General features: G+C 40.0%; 1 pseudogene across 1 annotated transcript; it reads left to right on the forward strand.

Annotated features, from left to right (window-relative positions):
• Positions 1 to 2,599: 2,599 nt before the first annotated feature.
• On the forward strand, positions 2,600 to 14,045 carry LOC306861845 (death domain-containing protein CRADD-like; annotated as a pseudogene). Its single transcript has 2 exons — positions 2,600 to 2,895; positions 13,758 to 14,045. The product of its transcript is annotated as a death domain-containing protein CRADD-like (transcript).
• The last annotated feature ends 1,009 nt before the right edge of the window (positions 14,046 to 15,054 follow it).

Genomic DNA, 15,054 nt, shown 5'->3' on the forward strand with positions numbered 1-15,054 from the left:
CAGCACAGTTTTACACAAATATCCATGTCCTTATTGTGCCCGGTATATGCTTCCAATTTAGTTTGAAGTCCTTAAGCCTCAAAAATAATGGATTCTCTGAAGGGAAAATCCCTTCTAACAGATTTTAAAGTGTAAAACATGCTTGTTGATAAAGCAGGCCTTATGAATGGGTATAAAAAGAGCCATATAAATGTAATGACTGACTTGAACGTATAGGGAATTATTTGTGTGAGGACATGGGGTTCAGACTTCCGCACCCCTGCCCTGTGTGTCCAAAGAGGAGCACAGCTAGGGCAAGAGAACAGAAGAACCTGGAGTGGCTCCCATGTCCAGGCCATAAAACATGACGAAGGTCAGAGGCATGGACCAACCCGCAGCGTTGTCCTGGATAGGGACACCTGCGAAAAAGGCCTTGGAGGCCGCTAAACTCCCAGTGCCTGCTCGGGGCCCACTGACGTGGAAATCACCCTGTGAATTTGAGGCGGACGAGAACCAAACTGGATTCTGTAGCCTCTTTCTACAGTACACAGGACCCATCGAGACACATTTGGCAGTAGTTTCCACGCTGCGAAATAGTCTACTAAGGGAACCAGTTTCTCGAGACTGGCCTCTAGTGTTATCAGAGCGGCTAGTTCGGTGCCCTGAAGTGGCGAACCGGCAGGGAACGACCAAAGCAGCTCCAGAGACCCCCGAAGGGGTGGCGAGCATCTCAGCTCCGCTACGGTCCCGGGCGGAAGAAACTGAGCTATGCGCTCACTGGAGACCGCTGCGCCTTGAAGCACCGTAGGTGGCAGGGTTGGCAGAACGATCTCCTGAGGGCGCTGGGGGGTGACGATCGCTGTGTGTTGCACACAGCGGGGGCTACCCTCATAAGCCCTGGTCCACCACCATCAGGGCCTCTTGGTCGAAGACCTCTTTGCTTGAAGCATGGTCCTCAGATCCTGCTTAGGCTGAGAGGTCTTCGGCCGCGCACCCTTCTTTCCAGCCAGCACGCGGTAGGGGCTGCTCTCGCCCAGCAGCCCCGAGAGCTGGAGAGCGGCGAGGGAGAAACCGCTGGAATGCCGCCGCCTGCCTCCTGGCCTCCTGGTGCCTGCTGACAACCGAGTCAACAGCGTCACCAAACAGGCCAGAAGGCGACAGCGGGGCGTCCAGGAGGAAGACCCTGTTGCGTTCTTTAATGTCCGACAGGGTCAACCACAGGTGCCTCTCCGCCGCCACCAGGGCTGCCATAGACCGCCCAATGGCACGGGCGGTCTCCTTGGTGGCGCGGAGAGACAAATCAGCGGTTCTGCGGAGTTCGCGAACGTCCTCCGCAGAAATTCCCTCGCCCTCATCCAAATCTTTGAGCAGGTCAGCCTGGTATGCCTGCAACACCGTCATGATGTGCAGGCATGAACCAGCCAGACCCACTGCCGCGTACCCCTTGCCAACCAGCGCCAATGATGTACGCAGCGGCTTGGTGGGCAAGGTCGGAGCCTTCAGGGATGATGCCGCGTCAGGAGACAGATAGCTCGCAAGCGTCGGCTCCACACGCGGCGTGGCCCCGTAGGCACGCTCCCCCGCCCCCATCACACGGCCGCAATAACCATGTGAGGGGGAGAAGAGGCGGGCCGAGAAGGGTTTTCCCCCACGACCTCGACACCTCGGTGTGGAGGTCGGGAAAAAAGGGAAGGCTCCGGTGTGGAGGTGAGGTCTGGAACCGCAGGAAACGCTCATCCAGTTTGCCTCTCCGCGGTTCGACCGAACACTCGGCTGGCCAGTCGATGTTCAACTTGGCCACAGCCCGAGTGATCACCTCCACAAGCTCCTCGTACTGGGGTGAAAGAGGGGGTGCAACATGTTCGGCGCTCCCCATGTCAACCTCCTCAGAGGAAGACAAGAGAAGCGCCTCGGCCGCTGCCCGAGGGGAAGAAACCGCCACGTGTGCTTCCAGACTCGGGGAGCGGTCGCGGGATCCGGCAGGTGAGGATGGAGAAAGAGACTCGCTCGTCTCCGATCCCTCTGCCAGATCCCGTTGCGAACCCCACGAACGCCGTCTCCGCTCCGCCTCAGCGGAAGTGGGTCCAGTGCTGCGGGGAACGCTAGTGAAAGAGCCCTCTCCGGGGAAGAGAGCCTTTCGGGAGCGAAGCACACGCAGAGGAAAACCCTCGCAGTGCGGACAGTCAGCCCCCTCGAGGGCTGCCTCCGCATGCCTCGCTCCCAAGCAAAGCAAACACAGACTGTGTGTATCCTCCGCACACAAATAACGTTTGCACGGAGGAACACACCGCCTGTATTGCGCCTCACTCCTCTTCCCACTTCGCTTCGACATGTTTACAAACAGACAGACAAAGGTAAATAGGACTCCCAAGACACAGAGCGCTTAGCTGAATGACAGAAAGCTGATGCCGGTTTCACCGCACGTGCTTTTATACCAGCTGGTCATTACGTCACCTCGCCCGTGATGTCCCTTCCCATTTTCTGGACAGATTTGATTGGTATTCAGAGCCGATTACGCTGTAGGCGTTGCCCAAAGCGTCGTCGATGCAGCTCGAGTTCCTGAAGAGGAACAGGGCATTTACCATAGACTGTACTTTTTACTGGGTCATCGGGTTCGAATATGGACCCAAAACACAAAAAACTGCTTCGATCTCAGCGGCTTTTTATGTCCGAGGAGCTTTTAGTGGACGACATGATCATACAGTATTTATTCCAGGTGGAGATCTTAACGGAGAGTCATTTAGAGGAGATTCAGTCTGAGTCGTCTAATTGGAAAAAAATGCTAAAGCTGCTGGATATTCTGCGCCTTCCATCACTTTATTCAGTCATTAGAGAAAGATTTTCCCTGGATCAAAGACAAATTCCTGCGAATGTGTGCTGAAGACAACAAGTCTCCTCCTCCTCCATCCTTCACAGGTGAGTGTAAGTTAACTTGGCTATTGTTTGAGCCACATCTGACTGAACCGATTAATAAATAATATGAACAAAAAGAAAGCACAAATGCCATAAATGTCCTCATTTGGATAGCTAAGCGTATTTCCCCACAAAATTAAATTAAATGAAAATCAAACATGCATGAAAGTTTTGTGTGAGGTTTAGGGAATAGAAAACATCTTTATCTCACTAACTAAACTACATTCCATAGGCATAATTGTTTTTATATTGTGCAAACTGTATTTTCCCTCACACAAAACTTTCTGCATTTGTAGATTTTCAGAAATGAATAGCCTATTCTGCATCATTTATAAGCTTGTTTTAAATTTTACTGGTATTACTATACATGTGGGGACATTTGGTCCCCATAACATAGAAAATACCAGGTATGCACACACAGCACACACAAACATGTGTGTGAACCTTATTGTTAACATAAGAGTGGGTGTGGCCATTTGTAACTTACTGTAAATGTGCAAGGCTTCCAGTGTCTACAAAAACAGTCTTGCCATTGCAAACTAGTATTTATCACATTATTTTATTATTGTAATCATAAAAACATTAATGGGGTCATCGGATGCAAAATTCACTTTTCAAGTTGTTTGAACATAAATGTGTGTCGGAAGTGTGTGTACACATCCATCCTATAATGATAAAAATCCACCCAGTGTTTTTTTTAAATCCCTATTTTAAAATCCTCTTTCTCAAATCAGGCTGTTCTGAGATTCCTGTCAGAATGATGTAGTTCTGCACAGGCCCCTCCCACGATATTTGATTGACAAGACCGTCTTCCCTTAGACCCACCCTGAGTGAGCTGAGAGCTGTCCGCCTCCGGTGCAGGGGAAGACAAGATGTCTCAGATTAAGCGATTGGTAATAATGAATATAGCAGTCATCATTTACTCCGGACATTGGAGCCACTGAAGGCAGAGGATTAACGTTACTTTCGCTTAGAAGTGAATGCGCCGATCCTCGATCTGCCTAAATGCGTCTATGTTTGCCCGAATCATTCGTGATCCAGCTTTATCTACAGAACAAGTGAGTATAAGGGTTTTTTATGAATCTTTGCAAATCGCTTTTCCTAATAATGTGCAAAGTCTCTTTAAGACAAGTCCGGCCATCTTTGAAACGCCTCTTGGGCATCCAAGTGCAGCTCCTATCTTTTTGAATGGGGAAACATCAAAATCTCCAAAACTGTTCACTAAGCTTACGATTAAATTTCATATTTGAAATCACCAAAAAATCTGACAACAACTGTATCATAAATGTTGTTTCTTTTGCTCAAATAGCGTTATAACAAGCTTATTTCTAAGGCTTGACCCACCAGTGCGCATGTGCAGTCCTCAGCACACGTCTCGGAGTGCTGACTGTTTCTAACGGCAGCTGCAGTGACGCGCTGACTTTAGCAATGGGCTTTTTCATTCAGAAGGCGGGGCTTCCTGCGGTTGAGCGGCCATATTGAGCGTTGCATTTTACTCCATTCAATACTATACGAGTGACACGTCTTGGGTATTCTATAGTCTTTGTAATGTGCTAGTTAGCCAGTTTCGTAGCTGAAGTTTAGTATGCTCCATAGATATATGTACCTAGATGCCTCATTATTGACTGATTCAATGGGCCGCGACATGTAAGCCATCCGCCATTTTTGGAATGATCTGCAAATCTTTGAGCGCAGGTGTGCGTCTACAACAGAAAGTTATACGCTTGTATATCTTTGAATATTCATTGATTATTATCTACACATATCTATGGTCTGCTCGTCACTCCACAGAAGAGAGGGGCAGGGTCAGCAGAGCTCACTAGGATTTAAAGAAACATGGACAGGTTTAAAAACGTGTTTTTTTAGACTACCATTTTTAACCAAAGTATGTTATAGACTTTTCATTAAGACCCTAAAGAATCATATCAACTTGTGTAAAATGTGCATCCGATGACCCCTTTAATTTATAGTGCAAATTGTTTTACCATATAGTCTACTGCACTTTACTATCTTCTAGTTATTTATCTACACTGTAGGTCTTAATGACGTCTCACATATTCACAGAAAATAGTTTACATTACTTATGTCTTGAAATATAAGGTTGATATGTAAACCTACACTGTTTGGGCAAATGTCTCCAGACACTGTGCCAGGCCTGTCTCACATGTGTGAAGAGAATAAATATATAATATAAAAATATAACTTTATTTTAATAAAATAGAATAAATTATTAAAGGGGTCATATGATGCTGTGTATTTGGTGTAATGCAATGTGTAAACACGGTTCGAGGTTCAAAAAGTACATTATTTTCCACATACAGTACATTATTGTTGCTCCTCTATGCCCCGCCTTGAAATCGCATAATATGACCCCTTTAATATTGTTTTAGTTGCATAGCTTTTAATACAAATCCTATATATAAATAATAATATATGAACAAAATAAAAATGTGAAAAATAAACATAACATTATAAGCTATTTCAAGGCACCAGTTGCACTAAAAAGCATTTTGTTTTCAGATGTGTTTCTGTTCCCTCGTATTCCCTCCCAGTTTCACCTGATTTCACTCTCTGTCTCATAATGAGACTATTAATTTTTTAATTGAGATGAGGTTATGAAAGCTAGAGGTCAAGCTGTTACATCTCCCGTTTCTGACCAGAGTGTTAAATAACAAGTGCTTTAATTGCCCTTCCTCTAATCCCTAACACTAAACCCTCTGTTACTAATTCTAGCAGAGAACCTACAGCAAATGCATTTAAAGCATAGCAAATTTCCATATGATTTGAAAACTAATGTTTTTGCATATTTACAGTCTGTGAAATGCCTTATTTACATCCACACCAGTCTGGTTTCAGACGTTTTTAAAAACAAAAAAATTATCTGCGTGCACTACGTATATTTCAGCTGCTATTTCACTAAAATACTGCTTATTATCTGCTTTCTGTTGTCTTCCTGTGTGAGAACGGAATACCCATTAACAACCACTCCGCATCCCCCTTTTTAGTCAGTTAACCGAACCCCAGAACACCTTTGAAAAAACCCAACCCCTTACCTCCTAGAAAAACAAGACATAAAAAGAAAAACAGAAGGTATAAAAAGAAAAAAAAAGAGCTGAAGTTGTGTTTTGAGTCTCTCAAGGCCAGGCCGGCTTGGTGCGCTGCCCTGGCTTTCCATGAAAGCTGCAATAATTCCTGGCACTAGCGCTGCGGCCCAGCACTCTTGCCGAGCATCCTCCTTTCTAGGAAAAATATAATCAAAGCCGTTTGTTGGCTGCTCTCCCTCTCCCTCCGGTCTCCAGTTACTGAGATGAAGATTTTATTGACTTACTGTGGTTCAGATGGTAATAAATTGGGGGATGGGTTGGGGTTCGAGAGAAAGCATAGAAGAAACGGAGGGAAAAAAGAAGCGTGCTTGCAAATTTCTTGGAAGTCGCGGACGAGCGCTACTCTGAGCAAGTATTCTTCACACTTAAGTAGTTGCTTTAATTTTAAGCTCTTCTTAGGTTAATAGGTTTGAGTCGTCAGGGGCCATTCAGGGACACAAACAGTTGTGGGGCTTTGTTCTTCCTTTCCCGCTTTTGTCATCCGCTGCTCATATTATTAATATTCATGTCACTGTGAATTTGGATCTTGACACCAATGATGTCATTCTGTTGGCATGGGAACGTGTTTTTCATTCAAATCTCTTTCATTCTCCATCGTTGTGAAAGCCTCTGAATCTGCAGTGTCACGGACACATTAATAAATGAGATGCATGTTCTGGTTGAATTTAACAAAGCACGATCCTTATGATCTTATTACCTACTTTTAAACCAAGATCAGTCAGGTGGGGACACAATATCCTCATTTTAAAGTCCATTTGCACACCTGCAAGTCATGTGTATTTGCATGTTTATTTATGACATGCTCGCTTTAAGGAAAATTATGCAAATGGTTCACTTACGGGTTCTGGGAATTATCTGATGCTGTAAGGTTTTGAATTTTAAGTTGTTTACAAGGCTAAGTGTTCTGTGGCAGGCCTCTAGGCAAATTTATCACAACTGGCTTCCATTATAGCAGAAGTTAGCATGCTCAGAACCCTTGGTGACTGCTTGTTAGTGCTTTCTTTTCCAAATTGGCTTGTATGAGACCTTGATCAGACAAAAGGCCATATTTTTGTAGTTGCTTTGTTCTTTACTTTGCCAGTTTTAGCCAAAGAACTGTCAAAAATTTAAATTTATTAAAACTAATGATAACACTTTACTATGGAGACTAATTCTCACTATTAACTAGTTGCTTATTAGCATGCCTATTATTAATATATTGGCTGTTTATTATTAATAATAACACGCAGCAGGGCTGACGAACAATACCGGATGAGGGACCGTAGAACAGAACACATTATAAAAACTCAACATAACGAGGAACTCAATGGAAAACACCTGAAGTCAATGAACATAATGGGAACGGGAAACAGGAAAAACCATATATGGATCTAAGAGGGAGGGAAACACACCACACAGGGACACAAGTCTGACACATCCCTAATACTATCAAATACCTAAACTTCCTTACTAACTATTGAAAAGCAGCAAATTTAGAGTTTATTGAGGCAAAGGTCGTAGTGAATGGTTTGTTAATAGTGAGAATTGGACCTTAAAATAACAAAATTATACATATTGCTGCCCTAGTAACTTATTTACTTTTTCATTGTTTTCATTTAGCGTTTATTACGTTTGAAATATGGATATTTATTTTACAAAAACTGATGGATTCGTTACAGGAAGCCTTTATTCACCCCCCTGGGCCGTGTGAGGCACATTTTATTACGAATTACTTTATTTCACGTTTTCTGAACTGTTGCCCCATTGTAAGGCTTGGAGGGGCCAGGACAAATTTTAATATAACTCTGATTGGATTCGTCTGAAAGTAGAAAGTCATATACACCTAGGATGCTTTGAGGGTGAGTAAAACACAGGCTAATTTTCATTTTTGGGTGAACTGACCCTTTAATATACACTAACACCATTCTAAACTTTGAGGTCTTTAAGTATTTTTATGTTTTTGAAAGAAGTCCCTTATGCTCACCAAGGCTGCATTGAATTTCTAATTTCTTATATTTAAAGCTACACCATTTTCACCAGAATCATTCTAGGATGTAGTAACAGTCATCATAACGTGGAATCGATCTCCAAGATCTTGGTTTTTCAAAGCCATTTTTTTATATAATCAGTGAGCTAACTGAACGGAACAGGTCAGCTACATAGCAAAAAATAGATTCAATGAGTGGGTCATTATTTTAGGAAAACATGCCTTACCGAACGCTTGACGCATATAAACATACAAGCAAGGTAATTTTTAATAGCAAGCAAGATTGTTCCTAGTAACAATCACATTAATGTCGGCTAAGCCGGACTCTTCTCCTCGTCCAACTTGTCACCTCTCTGCCTCGCCCACGGACAAACGCAGGAAGGCACTTTTAATAATTTGCTTTTGAAACAAGCCAGCACAGTGTTGTTCACTTGTTTTTGTTGGAACATCACATTGACTCTCCTCCTCCGTTCCCTCCACCCATCTCTAGTACAGTCTGATTTCCAGGAACATTGGCTTGAGGAGAGTCTTCCTGTCAGAATGTGGAAGCGGGCTGCAGTGCTCGGCCGTTCCAGCTGGACTGTACACGCAGACTGACTCCTTGATGTGCTGCATCTGTTAGGAATGTTTTGTATTGACGAACAGAGACGACACTCATATTGGTGCAGTTTGGAGATGATTGGGAGGTTTATCGAGATCAGATGTTAAGCGTCCACAGCCAATTTTGCCACACAAGATTGTTTTTTGTTCATGTGCCCAAAGCCAAGGCTTACACATGGGGTCTATTAAGGACAATTAATAGGTCCTAGATTTATGCTCCATAGAATATTTTGAGCCACTTTATAACACGAAACCATCTGTCTCAAGTTGCTTGTCTAGGCAAATCTTGATAGTGATATTGTGTCTGCATGCATTGCTGCCATTCTGATTTATATGGAGCTGGATTAATGACTTCAACTGATTGTGTCAGTCATCTGAAAAATAACAAACCACAGTAAGTGCTTTTGTGCTGGCCCAGTCAGTTCAGATTTGTACTTTCCCTGCTCCTATTTTTACTGAGAAATACGATACAAAACACAATACAATTTATTTTTGCAAGCAGTTTTTTTCCAGAATGTCTTTTTTTTTTAATTAAACATTTTTTACTTGCTTAAAAATGTTAAATAACCTAAGTTATAAATGGCTAACACCCAAGAAAATCTATTCTTTGTGGAAGGGATACATGGGCTGCGTTCCCCAAAAGCTTCGTAAGCCCAAGTTGATCGTAGATCCATTGGTGGCAATGGGTCTACGATGTACTTAGGCTTACGATGCTTTTGGGAAACGCAGCTCTGATCACTGGCTACAAAGTTGTCAGGCCAGAGCCAACCAAAAACATAATCAATTATTACTTTTTAAATTATTGCAATATTTTTAATATATAAAACAATAATAATGATGTAAAATAAAATGCATTCTATATAAATACGTGTGTGTGTGTGTGTGTGTGTGTGTGTGTATATATATATATACACACACACACACACACACACACACACACACACACACACTTTTATATATAATTTTTTATATGCATGTAATATTTTTGTTTTATATACATAATTATATAATACAAATTATATTATGTACATTGATATGTTTCTTATTAAACAATTATTTTTATTGTTTTAATTACAATTATTTAAAAAAAAATGTATTGTTATTGTTTTATTGTAATTGTTTTGAATTCACATTAATAGTTCTGGTCTGATAGTCCTTGTGTATTTCCACAAAGGATGTACTTTCATGCGTCAACTTATTCATTCCATTCTTTTTTCTGTAGATGAATAAGCCGCATATTTTTGACCGGACATTTCCATCGGAAAGAGGTGTAATCTTATCGTTCAGTCTGCAGTACATCCAGTAATCCAACTGGAATTCCTTCCTTAGGCAGCAGAATTGTGGTCAAAAGGAATGAGATGGAATATTTAAAGTCTGATAAAAACTGGAATGTACTGAAATCACATTTGAATATATGAAATGTACAACCTCAGAGGAAGCCAATCACATCAAACCACTAAAGTCAGGTCCTTTTAATTGAAAAAAAAAAATATTTAATGATCAAAAATTGTGCTTCTATTTAATTTGAGGCTAATTTGAAGTAATTTGTGGATTGGTAGCATGATCATGTTTGTTCTGTGTCATCATGATCAATCTTCAATCTTCACATGATTAGTCTTCACAAGCACCTGCATTGAACCTAAATGTCCTCAGTGAACCTTCCTTTACTGTCTCCATCTCTCTTCAAGAGGAAACAGGAACATTAATGTCACATTGTTATGGTATCCTGCAGGTTTATGTGAGGTTAGATGTGAAATTATCTGGTTTTTATTGTATATTATAGTGATTTATATACGCCTGTGACTTTCCCTCTTTTTAATGTCAGATAAACAAGCCCAGGCCTGTGACATCACGCTTGTTGAAAAGCAGGGTTTATTGTGAGATTTCATGGAATTTTCCAGAGATACGACACAGCTTGCTGTTCCCTAGAGCCTGTGTGTGGGCGGTTCACTATCACCCTGCTCAAAATTAACAAATTAACTTTTCCTAGAGAGACAGAGTGGCCTGTTTTAGGAAATTCAAACTCACACACACATGCACGCTGGCTTACGTCTGTATTTTTATTGCCTTTAAAAAAAAAACATTCCTAGTCCTTCAAATTTACTGCATCCTCTCACAGGGATATTTAATTATGTAAACACTTTCCGCTGTTATGAACGAACTCACGGACACTTCTTATAACAAAAGTGTGATGGATAGGCTATATACTGTACATCAGAGCTACATGTGTCTCCTTATGGCCTCTTAAGACTAAGGTACTGTAACTGTCCCCTCAGATCAAGGCTTCTGCATACTTTACGTTCTTAAAGTGCACAATCTGTTCCCTCCAGCAATCTGGAGTTAAGTGTCCTCATGTACGCATGGAAATTGAAGCTGGAATGCGCCATCCTATAAAAAAGAAACAATTCTCAGAAAAGTTAAGCATTTCGCCGAAACCCAGGCAATGTTCTTTGCAGAGCACCCCCCCTCTCTCTCTCTGTTTTTGTTCTTTCTTCCTACACTATATTTTTATCCATTTAAGATTTATCTACTGTATTTATTTTGATTAATTAAGAATTCAAGTAAAACCCCTTTACCAATTTTTTCTTCTTTGTTTTCATCAACTTTAATCGTGTTCGCTATACACATTTTACATTAGTTTGTCGTAACATAACTGACTTGTGTTTTGCACTTTTTTTTTAACCATTTTAATCATCAGGCTTATTCTCAAAATGTCAGTGAAATGCTACTTTTTTCTTGGTAACCCATATAGTAACAGACATTTTTGTCAGCAAAATAAAATAAACAGGGGTGATAAATATGCCTGCGAATATATTGAGTACAATGGCAAAACTGTTCACAAACACAGAATGACCACAGAAGTTTTATGAGTCAGAAATAATCCATCTAAAGTATCCCTTTACTGAATTAACTAAATTAATCTATCACAGTCTGGTTAATAAATCTGACCCACTAATTGAACAGCAAGATGAAACCTTCCTTGTCAGAATTAAGCTTTTTTTGTTAATTCAGTTAACTCCGTATCATTACTACTAATTGTTCAAATGACAATGTGTACTTAAAGATTTGTAAGATTTTTTTTATTTTAGTTTTATATTTCAGAATATATTTATATGAATTTGTTAATATCAAAAATAATAGTATTCATATTTTATATTTTTATTTAAAAACATTTAATACATAAAATTAAAACATTCACTGGCCATTTTTTTTTACCACTATTATGGATTAATTTTTCCTTTCCCTGATACCCGATTTCTATGCTCACTCCCAATGTCTTTTCTGCACTTTGTCTTTATTCTCTTTGTCTCTGAGTGTCTTTTTTCCCGCTTTGGTGGGTCTTTTTTCCCACCACCGTGTGCCATTAATCAGATAAAGTATTGCCACAGACATGTTATGGTTCTGTTGGATCTTTATCAGCTCACCCCTGTTTACTAAACCAGCACTTGCTGTGTGAAATCCTCTTTGTGTTGTTTATTGCTGATGGTTGGGCCACCTCAACACACTAATCTTTGTCTCAGGGGTCTAGAAGCTTTAAAGCTGTGAAGAACTACCGCAAAGTGTCCAAATCCATGGTGGAAATTTACTGCATTTGGGTTTTTGAGCTCTTATAACAGTGAAGAAGAACTGAATTGAACCTTTTCTGCTCCCTTAAAGCTGAAGTGGGCAATTTCCGCACCTGTTAGTGTCACCTATTGTAATTGCAAAAATAATGACTGTTTTTAAATGTGTTTCTGAACAATCTGAATCCTTTATAGAAGATTATAGGAAAAAAATTATGAAATGTCCATGGCAAGAGTGTTAGATTCTGCTCAGAAGTTATTAAAATGTCCTGCATAGAGATAGAGAGTTGTTATTCTCATGGCCTGGTGTGGTCACTCTTGTCTCTTGACGACAGAAATCAATGGACGTCCTTGATTTTGTGAAGAATTTGGGAACACTCAAAACAAACTCTCAAACCGACCTTTGCTCCATTCATCCCCACTGCTCAAATAAAACACATCTCTATTCTCTTGGGACGAAAACAATGACGTGTCTTTATTGCACAGGGACAGAAAGATTGGATGTTGATGTCGCCACCTAAAAATTGATTTTGAATGGTAAAATATTTTTCCTAGTTCTTCTTTTCCTATATAATTAAATTATGTTTGCTTTTTTATGTGTATGTATCATTTTAATTTAATTTAAATTAATTTATCTTTATATGTAAATTCTCGGTCAGTCCAGTAAATATGTTTTGACTTACTGATGCTTCATGTAGAGACATAAAGACTTATCATTGCATTTTTACTAAAAATATTACATTTTATTCAGCAGTATAAGCTGTTCCACTCAAGTGCATGGAGCATGTTTTATTCAAATAAAAATGCTTACATCATATTAGAGATGTAGTTTTTTTGTGCCCTGACCCCCTCAAACTTCTGTTATTGAGGTCAGAATTACACATGCATGGCTTGTCATCTCAAGCCGTTCAGTGGCAACCTGAGTGCATTATAACAGTGAAGCATATATGAATAAAACATGCTGTACAGCATTCCCTTACATTCTTTTGTTTTCAGTGTTTATTTCTTATTTTCATAAAATGTATTTGTAACAAATTTGATCGTTCTGATTCAGCCAAAACAATTTTAAATATCATAGCAAAAACAGCGTGTATATATATATATATATATATATATATATATATATATATATATATATATATATATATATATATATATATATTATATATATATATATAGGTGTGTGTGTATAAACACACACATGCGCACACACAGTATTAGTGTTGGCATACTTGGACTCAGACTGCAATTATGAATGGACTTAGACATTTTGGATTTATTTCTTTTTACCAAGTACAGTCAAATCCTGATTATGACAACTCTGATCATGCTGTATGTTAGTTGTTGCATGCAAACAAAAAGGACAACACACAAGATGTTAAAGATCACACTATTTTTCAAGTTCAAGTCCACTGCTGTTAATCTACTCTCCTGTCTGGTTTGTTTGTTGGACAAAAATGGCAGATTCAGCATTATGATTGGTCAGATCGCCTGTCAATCAAACTCCCTGCGAAGGGTCAATTTCCTTAAAGTATTTGTTGTTTGGTTTTGTCCTGTAATTATTTCAATGAGATGTGCTTATGTAATGACTTACTGTACTTCTGAAATCATACATTGTTTCTTTGTTTTCAGTTCAGTATGGTGTTCCTGACAACATCCTTCCGACTGTTCCAACCACGCAGCATCTGAGCCGCTTGTCTCAGTTCTGAGTGGAAGTCTGTGCTGCTGGACCTGGGCCTGTCCTCTGCGGATCTGTACCGGTGCTGCGCCCACCACCCCCTTGTGGTTCAGAGTCAGGTGCTTGCTGGGCTGGTGATGTGGACGCAGAGGAACGGAAGAGAAGCCACAGTGCGGTGACTGCTCCAGAGCCTGCATGCCGCAGACATCCCGTCATCTGTCCTCCAACAGGTGTTTGTGTGACATAACAAGTCGTGTTTTGCTGGAATTCATACTGCTCTTGAGCTGTGGAAAACACATGACAGACACCGGAGGAAGAGAAACAGACAGTGTCCTTGTGTGACTTTTTGTATTTTGTTACAGGAATGTACTGAAACTCCATCATGCTTCTAATATGACTAGGAAAATTATGAAACATGATCATGTCATTTATAAATATGCCTTTTGATATTAAAATAAATTTTCTTAATTATTCTTCCGAAATATATTTTGTATTGCCCTTTAATTTGTCCTTTTTTGTTTGATTTGCCACAGAAATTACCCTTAAATACATTTTACACCCAATTTGTAATTCAGATATTGCCTCGCTACCACCAATGGTAAATTAAGTTAAAAAAAATTAGTTCTACAATAATTTAAATTAATGTTTATTTATGAGAAAAACACTGTTTAATAATGTTTTGGTAAACACTGTTTCCTGTCCCAGATAACGTGTGTCCTTGATGAGGTGAGATGAGTTAATACACTTTATGCAATCTTTATTTAAAACTATTTACCAGCTGCTTGCTGATAATGTGACGTTCTTAGTGGGGTCATACTTTTCATTTCTCGTTCATAAACAAGCTGTTCTGCCCACTGATTCCACCCAGTAATAACACTCTGAAACGCCCACATGGGATTTATGTTCTCAGACTGGTTACAGATTCTTTTTTCATATTTTTAAAACACTATTTCTGTGCTGTTCACGGTAACACTTAAGTATAGGGACCAATTCTCATTATTTATTAGCATGCATATTGTCTGTTTATTAGTGCTTATAAAGCACATATTTTACATGACCATATTCTACATCCCTAGTCCTCCCCAATAACTAAACTTAACAACTACCTTGCTATTAACAAGCAGCAAATTAGGAGTTTACTAGGGCAAAAGTGGGAGTTAATGGTTTGTTACAATAAAGCGTGACCACCCAGTTCACTTATATTTAAGTAAGTAAAAGTTATTACAAGCTCAACTGCATGTATAATAATTA

Source organism: Barbus barbus, assembly GCF_936440315.1.
Source record: "Barbus barbus genome assembly, chromosome: 42".
In the NCBI taxonomy this organism is placed as follows: Eukaryota; Metazoa; Chordata; class Actinopteri; order Cypriniformes; family Cyprinidae; genus Barbus; species Barbus barbus.